The 16,431-nt window shown below is 48.2% G+C and overlaps 1 long non-coding RNA gene across 1 annotated transcript; it reads right to left on the reverse strand.

The window, feature by feature from the left end:
- Positions 1-1,391: 1,391 nt before the first annotated feature.
- LOC134480115 (uncharacterized) lies at positions 1,392-5,813 on the reverse strand. The gene is made up of 2 exons (XR_010054311.1): positions 4,420-5,813; positions 1,392-1,747 (listed from the first exon to the last, which is right to left on the reverse strand). It is a non-coding gene; the product is annotated as an uncharacterized LOC134480115 (long non-coding RNA).
- Positions 5,814-16,431: the final 10,618 nt, after the last annotated feature.

Below are 16,431 nucleotides of genomic sequence, written 5' to 3' on the forward strand. Positions count from 1 at the left end.
TGTATGGCGTCTCCTACCTAGACGATTGCCTCCCTCGAGAGCCGGGGCCTTTGAACGCCTCCTCGTTGGTTTTATTCAGTTGCCTCATTAATTTTGGGGAGTGTGTCCTGAGTACAAGATTGGCTCCTATTTTATTTTTATTCCCATTTTTAGATACATTGGCGGAGCCCATGATGGGTTGAACGAGATGAAACAGCGAAGCTCCTTCCTCCTCATTTTAAACTGTAGGTGAAAGTTAAGCTTTCTGAATGTGGGGGTTAAAACACCTCATCCAGAAAGGATGGCACGCAGGGTTTGGGGTTCACAGCCTTGTCAGCAATGAGCAGGTCTGAGGACTTACGGCTGCAATTATAGAAGACGGAGTTCAGAAGCAAAGCATACCATTTATTTAGCCTTTTAAGTTACACCAAAGGGAGGGAGTTGGGCAAGGAGATGGCACAATCAACAAAGTGCTTGAGGACCTGAGTTGGGGCTGGAAAGATGACTCAGTGGTTAAGAGCACTGGCTGCTCTTCCAGGGGTCCTGAGTTCAATCCCCAACAACCACATGGTGGCTCACAACCATCCGTAATGGGATCTGATGCCCTCTTCTGGTGTGTGTGAAGACAGCTACAGTGTACTCATATACACAAAATAAATCTTTAAAAAAAGAAAATAGAGGACCTGAGTTAGACCCCACAACCCATGTGAAAGACCCAGCTGGTGTTGCATGTTTGTAATTCCAGTGCTGGGGAGATAGAGGCAGGTGGGTCCCTGGGGCTTGATGTGTTTATAAGAAGATAAAGAGAGGGGGGATATGTTCTATGGAGGTGTGATGAGGTATGGGGAACGGGTGCAGCCACACGTTGGGATAGTATAGAGTTTATTCAGGGATAGAAGTAGTGGCCGGCCATGAACATGTGGAGAGATGCGGGGGTGGGGGCAGGGAATTGGGGGAGGGAGAGGGGGAAGGGAAGGCAAGAGCAAGTTGGGGGGCAAGCAGCCAGCTATTGCCAGGTAACTGTGAGGCAGGGCATATATGGCTGTTGCCAGGTAACTGGGTTGGAACATAGCTGGCTGTTGCCAGGTAACTATGGGGTGGGGCATATCTTGTTCTTGCTAGATAACTGTTGGGTAGAGCTTAGACAAATGCTAGCAGGGCTCCCTGGCTGGACAGCACAGTTCAATTGGAAAGGTCCACACCAGTGGGGGACCCTGACTCAAAGAGCAAGGTAGTCGGCACCTAAGGAATGACAGTCAAGGCTGTCCTTGCCTCCACACAAGTGTGCTTGTGCACCTGCACACACATGAACATACACAGAAACACGTATGTGTGCGCACACGTACGCTGTCTCCATTATCTGTCTCCGTTCTCTGGTGTATATGACAGTTTCTTTTTTGCCTGTGGAGTCCTTTTTTTTTTTTTTAAACATTTTATTTATTCATTTTATATATGATGAGTACACTGTCACTGTCTTCAGACACACCAGAAGAGGGCATCGGATCCCATTACAGATGGTTGTGAGCCACCATGTGGTTGCTGGGATTTGAACTCATGACCTCTAGAAGAGCAGTCAGTGCTCTTAACCGCTGAGCCATCTCTCCAGCCCTGGAGTCCTTTCTTGATCCACGGCCTCTCCGTTTGAATTTTCACTCTTCCTGAGATGAGATCTCCGCTCAGCTGAGCAAAGCCACCTGGAACACCAGCGCCTGCCTTCTCTTTCCAAGGTCGTTCACAGGGCGTCCCAGCCTCCTGATGTACTAAACAGCTGTAATTGGAGAAAATTTAATAAACAACCATTAAGTTGCTAATAGAAGCGTCGGGACTCATCTATTTCATAAGTTCTAATAATTGATAAGGATTACCTGCAAATACAAAGCTACCCAGTGTCTAGGTCCAACCCAGAAATGGCCCCGCAGCCTCTTACCCTGGTGGCTGTGAACCAGGCGGGAGATCATGGCACCCTCTGCTCACTGCCACTGGAGGCAGCAGTGGGAACACAAGGCAGGGAGAGAGGATAATTTGGGGGAGGGGCTCAGCCGAGCTTTCTCTCTCTCCTAAGGCACTGGGAAGGAGACCTAAGAGGACTTTCTCCCGGGTTCCACAGATGGTGGTAAATCTCTCGTTTTAAATCATTGTATGGGGGCTGAAGAGATGGCTCAGTGGTTAAGAGCTCTGCTTCTCTTTCGATTTCAATTCCCACATGGGAGCTCACACCCACCTGTGACTCTAGTTCCAGGGAATCTGGCACCAGGCTCAGGAGGGGTGTGCAGACATTCATGCAGGCAGAAGACCCATAGGCACAAAACAAAAACTATAAATCTTCCTGTGTGCGTAGGGTGCGTATGTGTATATCGTGTGTGTGCCGGCATATGTGTAATGCAGTCAGCCTGAGGAGGTCAGAGGGTGCTGCTTGGGTGTTGCTCCATGCCTTCTACCTTATCTGAGGTAGGGCCTCTTGTTCACTGTTGAGTACATCAGGCTACCCAGCCTCAGGGCTTCCATCCTGCCGTAGATTACAGACACCAGCTTTATCTGTGCCCCAGGGAACCCAAGTTCAGGTTCTCCCCTTCGGGCAGCAAGCACTTTTATCACCCACTGAGCTGTCTCCGTGGCCTGGCTGATTTTTTGTAAGCTCAGTGCCTTTCCCCCTGGAGAGAGGCTATGGAGGCCAGGGAGGGGAAGGGCGCTCTTGGCTCTGCTGTCTGGGGTTCGGTGAGAGAGGGAGTGGTGTGGGAGAGCTCGCCTGACTCTGAGGTCCTGGCAGCCTGTGGAAGCCTTCCCCAAGAAGGACCAGTTAAAACAACAAAGGGACCAGCCATGCCTTCTGTGGCTAGTTTAAGGCAAAAGGGAAATAACTTGGATGGAGAAAGAGGGGAGTGGAAATTCGAACCCCTTCCAAGAGCCTCAGTTTGCAGCCCCTCCATGTCTCTTTCACCCCCACCCCATCTCTATGCCTGTCTTTTTCTGTCTGTCTGTCTGTCCCCTCTCTTTCCCTCTCTCTCCCTCTCTGTCTTTATGCCTGTCTTCTCTCTCTCTCTCTCTCTCTCTCTCTCTCTCTCTCTCTCTCTCTCTCTCTCTCTGTGTGTGTCTCCCCGTCCCTTCTCCCTCTCCTCCTCCCTCCCTCCTTCCCCCCTTTCTCTCTCTCCCCCCCCTCACCACCATCAGGTGCCCTGGAGCTGGCCTCCACTGTGGTGTTCGCCAGATGACCTGCTCCATCTGTCTTGCTTTGGGCAGGGCCTCTTGAGAACAGAGTGGGGTTTGTGTGTCTGCTGCATATTGAACTTGGCAGGTACGAGATCTACTCATTCCAAGGCAAACTACCATCTTTTAGAAGAGAGGGCTGGGTCCAACATCCATGCTGGGATGGGCCATGTGCACAGCCATGCAGGACTGCTCCAAGTGAATAACCTCCTTCTTCACGGTTCCTACTGGGCCTCCCACTGGGGAGAAGCAGGCATCGGGTCCAGAGGGAATCAGAAGATCTGGGAGCAGGGGTTTGTGGGAACAGGGAGCTCTGCAGGCAGGGGTTCAAGCATCCCTGCCACTGCAAACTGCCGATTTGGATAAATGAGAAGTCGTTGGCTAGACCAATGTCACGAGGGGTATACTCAAGGGTGTGGATTCCATTCAGTGGAAGAGAATGGAATCTTGTTTGCCAAGAATTGGCCCTTCTCCGAGAAAGATGGTGAAAGACAGGGGGCATTTTCAGCAAGTTTTTCTCCAGTTTCCCACCTCTCCTTCCCAGGTGTCATAGACACTGTTTCCAGGGAGTTTGCCTCCTAAGGATCGGAAAGGATAGTCTATGGGCCAGAGAGGCAAGGGACCTTCAGCCTCAGTTTCTCACTAGAAAACTGTTGGCAGAGAGTGAAGTACCCTGTGGATCCCACCAGTGAAAATGACTCAGCCCTGTCAGAATTGGCATCTAGATGCCAGCCCCACTGCCCACCGGCCGTGTGAGTTGACTTAGCCTCTCTGTGGACGGTCCAGCATAGATGCTAGAAAGAGACTGTTGGCTGTCACATAGAGGTTGTAGGGCTTGAGGCAAAACGTGTGGGAACATGCTTATGCCGTTGATATCTTAGCCGTTCACTCTGACACAGGTTCATCACTCAGAGCTCCTAAGGACGATGGGGGAAGTTTGGTTGTGGAGGCCATTACGTTCCCTTTATGGCTGGTGAGCATGCTGGTACTGGCAGCCCCACATCCAGGACAGAGAAGACCCAAGTTTCAGGGTCTGTCTTGTGTATGTTCTTACAGTACCCGGTATAAAGCAAAGAGCTCCAACAGATGGATAAGGTTGCTCATTTTCAGGACCCGTCTAGGTGTGTCCAGTTGGCTCTCTGAGAGCCTCATTCACCCCAGGATGGCGTCCCAACACAACGTTGTAAACTTACTTAAACACGAATTAAATTTAAAAATTCTTTGACATTTACTCACTTATAGATTGTAGGTGGTGGGGTGGGGTGAGAGGATGCTGCAGAGCTTGTGTGGAGGTCAGAGGGGACTTGGGAGGGTTCATTCTCAGACGTGTGACTGGGTGACAGACTCGTAAGCAAGCAGAGAACATCTCTCTGTCTTCTTGTAACATGTCTTCATTGTCAGCTGGTGCCTCTTCCAACCATCCCTGGAGTCAGACAACAGCCTTGGGTCCCAACTCCTATAACAGATTCAGGTACTTTTCCTCTAACCCCCTCTGCTATCCCAGAGTTTGGGTTTTGTTTTATGGTCTTCAGACTTTTATTTTATTTTATTAAATACGTAGTTCTTTATACCCGAAACCAACGCGGGGATAGTGCTGCACTCAGAGATGCTCGTACAAGACCCCGTGTACCCTCCTCATACCCCAGGCATAGTGGTACATGCATGTAACCCCGACACTCAAGCAGCAGCAGAAGGATCAGGAAGTCAATACCAGCTCTAGCTACATAGCAAGTCGATGGATTATGTGGGCTACCTGAGACCCTTTCTCTAAACACAAACAGCACACCCTCTCAAAGTAACAAAACACTACAGAATGATTCCAAAACATCGCAGAGAGGCACGATGGCTCCAATCTTGTTTTTTCCCCTTTGGGTCATCACTGTACAGAGGCTTCTGCCTTGTAGTCTCTGTCACCAGCATCCTTTGCCTGAGCACACAGCGCCATAGGGCAAGGGCCGACACCCGCCACGCACAGCACCATGGTGACGCGTGCTGACGCCCGCCACGCACAGCGCCATGGTGACGCATGCTGACGCCCACCACGCACAGCACCATGGTGACGCATGCCAATGCCATGTTACTGTTACTCCCTCCATGCTCATTATATTCAGAAACAAAAGTGCACTCTGGGCTGTCTTTGCCGGGGGCGGGGGGTGTTCTTCTCTATTTGGAGTTCAGGGCTTTGGTCACCATCTTCACCCCGTTCTTAGAGGCTGCATTCTGGCTTGGTTCTGGGTGGCCCATCTCCCTCAAGGCTTGTTTTATTTTCATCCCACATACATTTTGGGTGGTCCATTCCACCTTCAGGCTATCCCCTCTGCTCTTTTTCTTTCCTCTGCTACATCTTTAGTGCTTAAATCATGTGAGGTGGAGCTTTCGCCCCCTTTGAAGAGAAGTCCGACCCGAGGTGGGAGGAACTGTAGTCTCGGTGCCTTTCTGTTCTCCCATATTCCTCTTGAGTCGGGCCAGAGAAGGTCCTGAGGGAGCAGAAGGAGTCTTGGCAAAATGCAAGTGTGTTCTTCCCTCCGGCCTCTAATTGTGGAAACAGAAGATTCTAGCACTTTGAAATGTTCTTTCCCATGAGTGTCCAGTGAAGAATACGTTTACTTGAGGGAATCTAGAATGTTCGTATCTAAACTTGTCCGGTCTTCTACAACATGGGTGGCTTGTGGGTGGCAGAGCTGAGCCCCGTTCACAAACTGGAGGCTGACTTGCCAGTCACTACTGCGGAGACCGTAGTTACAGAATCCTCTCATCAATTTCATCCCAAGCAATCCCGAGGCTGTTTTATAAGTTAGGAAGTAACTCATATTCTACTCAAGGTCAGCCTGGGCTGCGCCCACTCGCTCCCTTTGGAGACTCATGCGTGAGTCACCGAGCAGTCCGTAGTCTGAGGGGCCCGTGTGAACCCATAGCCAGGGTCCATATTGAGTCCTCTGTGTCTCCACAATCCTACATATGGTGCAAGGACAGGATGTCTTACCCGGGGCGATGACCTAGTTTCCATGGACTGCTTGCTGGAGGGTCCTATTTAGGACCCAGGGTACACTATTTAGGAGGGTAGGGTAAGGAATGAGGCCAGGACCAGAGGTTTCTCAGCCTGAGAGGCAGGCCTGGGCTGTCTGGGCTGCACGTGCCTGAAGCATGTGGGCAGCCAGGACCCGCTGACCTGTGCAGCCAGGAAGACATTCAGAAGTTCCAAACTGCAGAGCAGACCTAGTTCCTGAGCCACACGGAACTTTACAAATGACCTGGAATCGTTGATGACTAGTCTGCTCTGGGATTCCTCCCCCAGAGCCTCTGCAATGTTTTCCAGCTCTCTGTGCCCTGCATCGAGAGACCTCTGAATAAGCTGTCTTCCAAGTGACTCAGTCCTTTCAGTCTCGGGTTGTCCGCCACGCTGAGTAGATGTGTTTGATGGATCCAACTCGAATCTCCCCAAACTGTTTTAGGTCATTTACCTGTTGGAGAATCCTGAGCTCCAGGCCTGGACTTTCCTGGTTCCTGACTCAGCTGCTCGCCCCTGTGTCTTGCTGCTTAGCTTATTCCTCCATCCCATACTTCTTGCAAATGGCCTTGGCAGGGTTGGGGGTCAGGGGTCAGGGGTCAGGATCAAGGGGTCAGGGGTCAGGGGGGAAGGGGAAAGGGGGCAGGATAGTCAAGGAGCTCACCATTACTGAGTTTTCATTACTTCCAGATATTTCCAGAGGATAGAATAGGAAATAGTTTCAGGGAAAAGAAGAGAATCTGCCTGGTGTGGTGGTGTACACCTTTAACCCCAGCACTTGGGAGACAAAGGCTGGTGGATCTCTTGTGAGTTTGAGGCCAACCTGGTCTACATATGGAGTGAGTTCTAGACCATCCAGGGACTACACAGGAAGACCCTGTTTTAAAACAAGAAAAAAAGAAACAGAAATAATTAATAAACCCACTCTAAATTTCTGTTTAAATATAGGATTGTGTGGTTTTTTCCATGTCACAATATATTTGCCTTTCTCTCTTATACTGAAAATCCTTCCTCCTAGCAAGACTTCCTCCCTCTCTTCCTCTCTCTCTTCCTTCTATTTTCCTTCCTCCCTGCATAGCTAATTTAGGTTTTATTGATCTTGGCTGAAGCCTAATGGCCCTGGAAGAGCCAATCACCATGCCCAGCTCTATCTGCACATCTGTGAAATGGGTATGAGTGAGCCAACCCTCCCGGCAAGCTCCCTGTGGCAGGTTTAGGCTGACAGCAGTGCCGAAAGCTTGTGAGGAGTCTCTGAAGCACTAGGGTTGGAAAACAGCCACCAGGGCTGTGTGAGAAGCTTCCCATCCACAGTGAGCATTGGTTTTAAGGATCCAGTTTCAGTCGGCTTCATCCCGTAATGCTAGTTACTTCCAAACCTGAGGAAGGGGGATGCAAAGTTCAATCTTGCCTGATTCTTAGGAAGTGTTTAGGGTCTGCCCTGGTGACTTGGCAAGTTGCCACCTCAGACTTAAAAGTAAATAAGGGCTAGGGATAGAGGGCACTTAGCATGTGTGAGTCTCAGGTTCAGCTTCAAAATCACAAGGAAAATAAACCTCAAATGGTTTCTAGATCCTTAATTCCCACAGAGTTATTTTGGGGGTTTGATTTGCCCAAGAAACCTCAGTTTATAGTGTTTGTTCTCCCACTCAGTTACAAAAAGAAAAGAAGAAGAAGAGGGAGAAGAGGAAGAGGAAGGAGGTGGAGGATGAGGAAGAGGAGGAGGAAGAAGAGGAGAAGGGGGAAGAAGAAGAAGAAGAAGAAGAAGAAGAAGAGGAAGAAGAAGAAGAAGAAGAAGAAGAAGAAGAAGAAGAAGAAGAAGAAGAAGAAGAAGAAGAAGAAGAAGAAGAAGAAGAAAAGAAGTGTCCCCGCCAGCGGGGACCCAGTTATTCAGGGTCCCGAAGGGGCGCTACCCTTGGGCCTAAATGGGGGGCGAGAGAAGAAGGAGACCAAGCAAGATTCTGTTGTCAAGGTCTCGTTTATTGAGAGAAATGTACAGCATTTAAAGCTCTGAGGCAGGAATAGAATCGGGAACTGAAGCTTAGGGTGGGGGAGTTTGGGAAATGCCCAAGGATATAAGGTGAATCACTACACTGCAAGATATCCTCCTATAACAAAGAGGCAACAGTCTTCCGGGGACATGTTCTTTGAAAAGGTCGAACCCTTCTCAGGAATCTGCTCAGGGACATCCGGTGTTTTGCTCAGGCTGAAACATCCTGTCATTGCTCCCAGGATCTTCCTGGGAGAGGCTTTAGTTTAACAATCTCATGTCCGTATGGCAGTCATTTCAAGGTTAAACCTCTGTGGCCATGCAGCCCAGAGTCAAGTAGCCACCTTGAGCTATGCAGTCACAAAACGGCCAGGCCCAAATCCAATATGGCTCACGAAGAAGAAGAAGAAGAAGAAGAAGAAGAAGAAGAAGAAGAAGAAGAAGAAGAAGAAGAAGAAGAAGAAGAAGAAGAAGAAGAAGAAGAAGAAGAAGAAGAAGAAGAAGAAGAAGAAGAAGAAGAAGAAGAAGAAGAAGGAAGAAGAAGAAGAAGAAGAAGAAGAAGAAGAAGAAGAAGAAGAAGAAGAAGAAGAAGAAGAAGAAGAAGAAGATTTATTTTCTCATCATGATGGGTAAAGTCTAGTGTCACAAGATGTAAGAATGGAGAAAGAGAGACGAATCTTCATTGCTTAAGGAAGAGTCCACCAATCCCCAGACTTGCACATTCCCCCTCCTCATGGACAATCTTCAGTGAAAACCTTATGGAAGGAACAGCATTTCTATGAGCATCAGGATGCTTTTCCAAGGGTAGCCTGTGTGATAATAAGCCAAGATCTTTTCCTTCCTGGACAGTCTAATGGCGACAGAGCAAGAGGAAGGTTAGTCTGGCAGGGCGGGAGAAAGACAGGGCACAGTGTGGCCCCGCAGGTGTGCTTCGCTAAGTCTGAAGGAAAATCTGGACACTGTAAGTCAGTGACAGCGCGATTCATGTAACTTTGATGTCGAGGCTTGTCAGTAAGGTTACAATCCTTCAGATACGTCAAGTGAAACTCACAGATAAAACTTTCAGTCAAATGAGGGGGCCATGTTCTTCAGGGGCGTAGCCATGGGCGAGGTGCCCCTCCCTTACACTCTGATTGGCTACACCATTGGTTCACTACCTTCGTCCCTTTTCCCATTGCTGACTTAAAACCCTCTGAACAAAGCAACTTACAGGAGGGAAAGGGTTTGTTTTATTTAACTCATGGTTCAAGGTACATTGAGTCAAGGTGGACACATGAAGGCAGGAACCTGAAGCAACTGCCATATCGGGACTCATGTCTGCAGCAGACAGCAATGTGTGCACACTGCTGCCTAGCTTGCCTCTCCTCTTACAGTCTAGGGTCAGGACAGGTCTTCCCACCCCAGTAGAGCAATCAATGTAACCCACTAGAGGCACACCCTGATGGCCATCTCTCAGTTGTTATAGATCCTGTCAAGTTGACAAAGTTAACATCACAGTCTCCCCTCCACCAAAGACAGGAAAGGAGAAGGGTCACTGGTAGGGAAGTGGTGACAAGTGAAGGTAATGTGTGTGTGTGTGTGTGTGTGTGTGTAAGACTTTGTGTGTGTAAGACTGTGTATGTGAGAGACTGTGTATGTGTGTGTGAGACTATGTATATGTGTGTGTGTAAGACTGTGTATGTGAGAGACTGTGTGTGTTTGTGTGTGAAACTTTGTGGGTGACTGTGACTGTGTGTGTGAGAGAGACTGTGTGTGTGTGACAATGTGTGTTTGAGAGACTGTATGTGTATGAGACTGTGTATGTGTGTATGAGACTGTGTGTGTGTGTGACTATATGTGTGGAGACTGTATGTGTGAGACTATATGAGAGTGTGAGAGAGACTGTGTGTGTGAGACTGTGTGTAGGTGACTATGTGTGTGATTGTGTATGTGTGACTGTATGTGTATGTGTGTGTGACTGTACAACATGACACTATGTGTGACTATGTGTAACTATATGTGTGTGCTACTATGACTCTATGTGTGACTGTGTATGTGATTATGTATATGTGACTATGTATATGTGACTGTGTGTGTAACTGTGTGTGTGACTATGTATGTGACTGAATGTGTGTGTGTGACTGAGTATACATGTGTGACTGCCTGTGTGTCACTGTGTTGTGTGTATGACTGTGGCTGTGTGTGTGACTGTGCATGTATGGCTGTGTGTGTGACTCTGTGTGTATGTGACTGCCTGTGCGTGACTGTTTGACTATGTGTGAGTGTGATTATGTGTGACTGTGTGTGACTAACTGTCTCTTATAAACATCTATGAAAGTGTCATCATGAAACCCTTCCTATGATAACTAATGTTTCCTAATGAAGGACATTGGCTGCCTTGTTTTAGGGTAGTGCATATCATTCTACATGCAAGTTAAAAAGTCCATTTTATGAGATCCCGTCATGAAGTAATCCAAGGGTAGCCAGTGCTGGCTCTGTGTGCCACAGAAGAGCTTAGTCTTCCCGTTCTTCATCAGAAAAGCTCCAGTCTCAGGAGCCTTTAGCAGATCCTGCCTTTCTCTCGTTAAATGCAAACTAAAAGGTAGATCATACGCCATTTCATTAGAAGACGAAATTTTAATTGTGCTTGATTTTTTTATGCTTAAAATGATCAAAATCGACAGCATTATCATGGGGCTTTAGTCAGTTATGTAACTGTTCAATCCAGGGTAAAATTTAAAACCGGAAGTGCCTCATGGTTACAAGAATGGAGCAATTTCCAAGGAGTTTTATTGATCATTACTTTGTGGGTTTGGTTTTTTTTCCCCCCAAGTAACACAAGGTAGGAGAGTGAACCTCAACTGGAGAAATGACCCCCTCAGATTGGCCTGTGGGCAAAATCGTGATATGACCCTACCTACTGTGGGCGGTGTCACCCCTCGGCTGGTGGTCCTGGGTTCTATGAGAAAGCAGGCTGAGCAGGCCATGGGGAGCAAGCCAGTAAGCAGCACCCCTCCATGGCCTCTGCTTCGGTTTTGGACTTGGTTCCTGTCTGCTTCTGCTCCTGTCCTAACTCCCCTGGATGATAGACTGTGACTTGGAACATGAAAGCCACATTTTCCCTCCCTAAGAGGCTTCTGGTTTTTGTGTTTATCATAGCAATAGAAAGCAAGCCGGGAGAGTTAGTGTGTGCGGGAAGTCACGAGGGGCCAATTTTGGGGAATCTGTTTTCTCCTTCCACTTTTCCATGTATTCTGGGACTGACTCAGGTCATCAAGTTTGTAAGGTCATGTGGCAAATGCCTTTACCTGCTGAGCCATCGCACCACCCGCCTCTTTTTTGGGATAGCACCATGCTATGTAGCTGAGGGTGACCTTTCCTGCCCTCCTGCCTTGGCCTCTTGGGTACTAGGATTACACGTGTGGACATCCATGCCTGGCTAAGATATTTTTAATGTATTAAGACTCACGTTTAATGTATTTTAAACGTCTGATAGAATGATAAATAAAATATTTTTAAAATTTAAAAGTTAAAGCATGTTAAATGTTTGTGGGAGAAGTAGAAGGGAAACACAGGAAGGAAACGGATGGTATTTCCCAAGGGTTAAGAGAGTTTTAATCACACATTTTAAATTGGACAGCAATGGGCATAAAATAATTATGAGCTCCAAATTCTTTTTAATATTTCATTAAAAACTGATGGTCTTATGTCTAAACGTCAATATTTGCAGTGAGTTGAAAACCATAATCCCCTGCAATCACTTAAATTTATGATGAGAACTTTTAGACCTGAGATTAAAAATACGTGATAAGGTGCCCTGCTTTTAAAAACCCCCTTGTAAGGTGTGCGTCCAGGCAAAAGCGTGTGGGCCTCCGGACTGTGGGGATGTCACACGACAGGAGGTGATGTGTCCTGCTCCTACTCTCTACCTTCCCCATCCCTGTCCGAGTTCCCATGGCGATGCTGTGCCGCTCTGAGCGGCATCCACTCAACTTGCACAGGGAATTACAAGTTTTCTTTAGTCCTCTGCCCACCAGCACCAGTAACAGCAATAGCAGTGTAGCTGGGCTGCTGGGTTGTAGTACAGGGGTAGAGGGCTTGCCTAGCCTGGGCTAGCCCCTGGGCTGAACGCCCAATTCTAAATACAAGCAAGCAAGCAAGCAGAATGTAGTGGCTTGTGGCAATAAATACCTATTTCAGGGTATGATCTCTTTAGCCAGACACTTCTTGTTGACCTCCTCTGTCTGTCGTCTGCACTGCCAAGTGGCTGGCCTCTGTAGACATAATTTTTTTTTTTGCATCCTATTTTAATAAACGTTTAACCTCCCTCCTTGCCCACCACCCAGCAGAGGTAGTAGAAGAGAAAAGTTAATAGGAAGTGGACCTGTTCAGCAATGCCAGAAGCCAAGCCCGCTTACGCACCCGCTGTCTCAGGAATGTTTCAGGCCCACTTATACAGCCTGTTTCTGGGAAACCTAGCCAGCTATCTGTTCTTATCAGTACACCTGCAACTTGCGGTTTATGGTCACAGGAACCGAAAGAACAATGGGTGTGTGGTGACGCTGATGAATTGGTCTTGGGCCCGCGTGGCCTTCCCGGTTGCTTGTCTTTATAAGCCACTGCCCTGAAATAAAGTTTGGGAGCTTGATCAGACAATAACTTGCTCTCCTTCTTTGCGCCTCCTGTCCCCTATTCTTTTGTCTCCTCCTCAGGTCTCCGCTGAACCCCCGCAGGCCGGGGCCCAGCAATAGTTCTCTTGGGCAAGCTCGACTTCTTCGACAGCAGTTCAGACCTGTAGCAAACACTAAATGCAAATTGGCAGCTTCAGTCCAGTCCTCTGGGCAGGCAGACACCAGGCACAAACCAGCAGCTGTAGTTCAATCCTGGAGAAACTGCAAGGCTCTCCAACCAGCCTGAGGAGACCAGGGAAGCAGCAATATGCTGCAGGAACCTCAGAAGAAGTTCTTGGGCGAGTTTCTCTCAATGGCGGTGTTAACACAAGTAGAGCTCAACCATGTTATGTAAAGGGAACCAACACATTCATGTCATTAGCGAAGAATAGCGAGGCAGAGCAAACCAAACCAAGCCATTCTCACTGTCTGCCGGGTTCTATTTATACCCCTTCAGCACACATCCTTTTCACCTGTGTCTGCTTCAGGAAAGCATTCTTGAACGTGTGTACTTTAGCACGACATCCCTTCACATCATTTGACATATGGACTTACCAAAGAACCTGGAAGTTTACGCTTCAGGTCTCTTTACACATAGTCTCTCGTGCTCCTGGAGGCCGGCCTGGGTATGGTCTAAAAGGCTCTATCAAGGCACTGGGCAGACTTTTGAAAGAGGGAAAACATGCAAGGCCACTTGAAGGCCTCACTAAGGAGCAAGGGCACTCTAAGGGCACTGGCTGTTCTTCCAAAGGACCCAGGTTCAAATCCCAGCACTCACATGGCAATTCACAACTATATGTTACCCCAGTTCCCCGGGATCTGATACCCTCACACAGTCATGCATGGAGGCGAAACACCAATGTTAAAGAAAGAGAATACCAATAGATTGAAGAAATGCACACACATTATCAGATATATTGACTGAACCTTGGCCTGTTTCCCCCCACCCCCCACATCAGCAACTGCACCAAGAGAGGGCTGAGTAGCAACCGCATGGGCTGCTGCATCTGCTATGATGTTTGGCTGTGATGAACTGGAGTCTACTCTAGCATATGGAACTTGGGGTGATATCCACCATGTCTGTTAATACAGATGACCTGTTAGTTTTGTCCTCATCCTGTAGAAGCTGTTGAAGCCAGAGAGAAGAGCCCAGAAGGGACACTTTTGTGGCTAGTTCAAGCCTGAAATATATGTATATTTTAAAGATTTATTTATGTTATGTATATAAGTACACTGTCTTCATGCACACCAGAAAGGGCATCGGATCCCATTACAGATGGTTGTAACCCACCATGTGGTTGCTGGGAATTGAACTCAGGACCTCTGGAAGAGCAGCCAGTGACTGTTCTTAACCTCTGGACCATCTCTCCAGTCCCTCAAGCCTAGAATCTAAAACTCTCTCATTTTTTAACCCTCATCTGTTTATCTCTCCAATAGGTCTTCCTAGAACGGAAAGTGTGTGTGTGTGTGTGTGTGTGTGTGTGTGTGTGTGTGTGTGTGTGTGTGTGTACTTGTCCATGTACACACAGAAGCCAAAGGTTGATGCTGGGCCACAGGAGTATGCTGCATGAAGTAGTGGGGTAAGGTGACTTCCATAGGACTCCTCTGTAATTGACGTTCTTCCTGGAAGCTTCCTGGAAGGAAAGGGGCTCTGCTGGCGCACTGGTTAGATTTAACTGTCTACTTGACACGTCCTGGGAAGAGTGTCTTACTGGGAAATCACCTTGGTCATGTTGGCCTGTGGGCGGGCATATCTAGGCATTGTCTTGAGTTTTAATCGATGTAGACAGAGCTTGCTGTGGGCGGAACCATTCCCTAAGAGGAGCTGTACTATATGACAGGGAAGCTAGCGTGTGAGGATGCTTACTCTTTTTCTGCTCTTGAGTGATGTGGTGTCAGTATCTCCTTGAGACCCTGCCCTGACTTTGAATAGACTGAGACCTGGAGCTTGAGGCAAACAAACCCTTTACAAACCTCCAACACTGCTTTATGTCAGGGGACTCGTCACAGCGACAGGAAGGAAAGAGAACATCTGGGTAGCAAGTGCATCAGCCTGTTCAACGGCCAGAGGGCCCAGCAATGGGAAACCCAACCCAGACCCTGGAGGTGACAGTCAAGCTCTTAGGCAAGGCTGTACAGCCCAGCCTTGTCAGTCTCCATCCAGCTTTGGCCCACTCCCCGTCTTCTGTTGAGACACACTGTCCTCCACCTTGTCTGCCTGACCTGACCCCACTGGTCTGTCCACCTCAGTCCTGATTCTTCTCAGGATATTTTTTTTCAATTGCTTATCCTTCATACCATGGACTTTGGCCTTTACACGCTCACTCACACTATATGTGCATGCATATGTGTGTACACGCGCACACACACACACACACACACACACACACAAAGATGTCCTCTTGTACAAAGTAGCGTTGAATGACACTTGGCTTTTTACTATGTCTGGATAGTTGAGGTGTGATTAGCACATTTGATTTCTCCGAAATGCAATTAATATTTCCTCACACAGACAGCTAATCACTTCACTCTTCTCAGATACGACGTGTGGAGGAACAATGTTTGAAATTGGAATTAGAACGTCCCCATTGGGCTAATTCATCCCCACCGACAGCACCTCTGCAGCTAAAATTAGATCACGAGGCTGAGGCTCATCTCATAGGAAGGACTGACGCAAACCAGTGCTTGGCTTTGTTTGGATTCCGGCCTTTGGAGCTCATGGCAGAGGTCCTGCCCTAGAGATAAGTGACCAGAAACCCACAGGGAGGCCTGAGCAAAGCTCTCCAAAGCGGGGAATGAGAAGCAAGGTTGTTTTCTTGTGCTTGGTGGTGGTGCATGCCCGTGACCCCAGCTGCAGGGAAGCTGAGGCATGGGGGTCAAAAAGCCAGTGAGTACCAGACCATCGAGGGTTACAGTGTGAGACCTCAGATCAAAAACCAAAAATACAGAAATGCCTGACCAGCCAAAAGCAAAACAAACAAAATCAGAATAAAGAAATGGGGAGGGGAAAAGGGAGGGGACAGGAGGAAGAGAAGGAAATGAGGAAGGAAAGAGGGAAGGAGAAGAGAGGGAGGAAGGAAGGAGGGGAGGAAGGAGAGGGAGGGAGGCTGTCTTCTGATGCAAAGGAATTAGGCCCTGTTAGAGATACTGGTAGAGGAGAGGCTCAGAAGCCAAAAATGGGGGCAGCTGGGAGGAATGTTGCTTTGTCTTTGAGCAGGAACTTCCTTCTCCCACCCTGGGGTAGTCTGTCGGTCCAGAGAGAGCTCTCTGCAGGTCCCTTAGAGTGGCTGGCAGAGCCCCACCTTCTGTGCTTTAGCTTATGACTTAGATAAAGTTTATCTGGGCTTCACTTCTCTGTCCATGAGGCAGAGAACACCGATATCTTCATATCTACCTCATGCTGCTGATATGGGGGTTCAGTGGCGTCTCCCCTTGGTGGCACATGTGCTGACCGTGGAAGGTTCTGTGGGTAAGCCCACTGGAAATGGTTGTACAGAGACCAGTACTTGACAGACCCAGGGTCTGAGGAAAGAGGTTCTGTACAGAGCGTTACCTTTTCCTCAGATTTGTCGAATCTCTAATATCTAATATCTCTTATACTTTTT

Source organism: Rattus norvegicus, chromosome 8 (genome assembly GCF_036323735.1).
Source record: "Rattus norvegicus strain BN/NHsdMcwi chromosome 8, GRCr8, whole genome shotgun sequence".
Taxonomy (NCBI): domain Eukaryota; kingdom Metazoa; phylum Chordata; class Mammalia; order Rodentia; family Muridae; genus Rattus; species Rattus norvegicus.